The following is a 1,646-nucleotide window of genomic DNA, read 5'->3' as shown; positions in this document are numbered from 1 at the left end:
TTTCATTATCTTCATCCTTGGGTTATAGGTGTGCAGGAGGAGATCGTAAGCCTGCGTAAGCGTGTTGAGGAGGCTGATGAGGTGATCAAGTGGGTGCCCATTCTCAATAAACAGATTGAGAGTGTTGAGGTTTGTCACTTTATCTAAGAGTGTCTATTAGGAAGTAAGTTTTTTCTAAATTTTGGTTTTTAAAAAGTCACTAACAAGGTTTCTTTTTTTCCTTGTGCAGGCACAAGTTAAAAGGCTGACTTTGCTGCTTGATAAGCTCACTGGTGATGTGTATAACCTCACAGTGCAGGTGGTTGCTCTGGAGAATGTCTGTTTCGACTGAAATCGAACAGGTAAACATTCAAACCAAACTGAAGTATAAGTTCTTTCCGTGTAGGTTGCTTGCTGTAGTTGAACTGATACTTAACTAGGAACTCAACTAGTTTCATTAAATATCTAGAGTACGAACTGTACTAGATTTTAGGTTTAATTAAATTGTTGTTGATTGGTTGCTGTGATGAATGATCATAAAATGCTATCTGTCTGAAACTTGTTTGAGTTTAAAAATACTGATTTGATGTGTAATGAATGCATTCTGTGAACAACTTACTTGTTGACTAAAACTTCTCTTCTTCTGTGTCGTTTTGCAGGTGAAGGTTGTTGGTTCTGGAGGTCACGGGTTCTACAAGGTTTCTTGCTTCTGCAGGTCACGGGTTCTATCTCTTTACTGGCGCAGCACGTTTTATTCTGAGGTTGATGGGTTCTGCTTCACGGGTTATCGTAGTAGTAGTAATAGTACTTAGTGTAGTTGATGGGTTCTGCTTCACAGGTCACGGATTGTAATAGGCAGTAGTGTAGTTGTCACGGGTTGAACTGGTGACAACACATTTTCAAGTACTTTTGGTTGTTTATGTATGTGTCACGGATGTTGTATAACAATCACTATATAATCTATGTCTCATTTATGCATTGCTCTCATCTTTTTGTTCATCTCTTCTCTATAAAACAATCAGAACACAACTATCTTTCCCATCTCTTATCTAAACAATCACAACACAACACTGAAGCACGCCCAAACATTCTTCTTCTATCACGCCCAAACATTCTTCTTCTTATCTAACCCACGCCCAAACATTCTTCTTCTATCAAGACAACCACAAGACAATCCACCCACACCCACACATTCTTCTTCTATCAATCTTTTTTTTTTTAAACACTTCATCATATATCTTCTTCTATCTTTTTTTTTTAAACTCTTAATCATATTTTCTTGTTCTATCTCTTTTTTTTTCATATTTTCTTGTTTTATCTCTTCTCAAAATGTCGTCCTCATCGTCAGATGGCGTAGATGAAGCTTTTGAAGATTTTTTTGAGGAAGAATTTGATAATATCCTCGACTCCCTACTTGATGTACAAGCCAACAAACCAAAGAGAAGAGCTTATATCGAAAGAGATCGGGAACAAGGCCACATTCAACTATGGAACGACTATTTCTAGGAAAATCCTACTTACCCACCGGACATGTTTAGGCGGCGTTTTAGAATGAACAAGCCATTGTTCCTTCGCATTGTCGAGCGGCTAAGTACAGGTGTTCCATACTTTTGGCAAAGAAGAAATGCTCACGGAAGGAAAGGGCTATCACCACTTCAAAAATGTAC

At 38.0% G+C, this 1,646-nt stretch overlaps 1 long non-coding RNA gene across 1 annotated transcript; it reads left to right on the top strand.

Moving 5' to 3' along the window:
* The first annotated feature begins 11 nt into the window (after window positions 1–11).
* On the top strand, window positions 12–899 carry LOC106341655. Its single transcript, XR_001269716.1, has 3 exons — window positions 12–129; window positions 230–341; window positions 639–899. It is a non-coding gene; the product is annotated as an uncharacterized LOC106341655 (long non-coding RNA).
* Window positions 900–1,646: the final 747 nt, after the last annotated feature.

Source organism: Brassica oleracea, chromosome C4 (genome assembly GCF_000695525.1).
Source record: "Brassica oleracea var. oleracea cultivar TO1000 chromosome C4, BOL, whole genome shotgun sequence".
Lineage (NCBI taxonomy): Eukaryota > Viridiplantae > Streptophyta > Magnoliopsida > Brassicales > Brassicaceae > Brassica > Brassica oleracea.
This window is presented reverse-complemented; position numbering and strand designations above follow the sequence as displayed.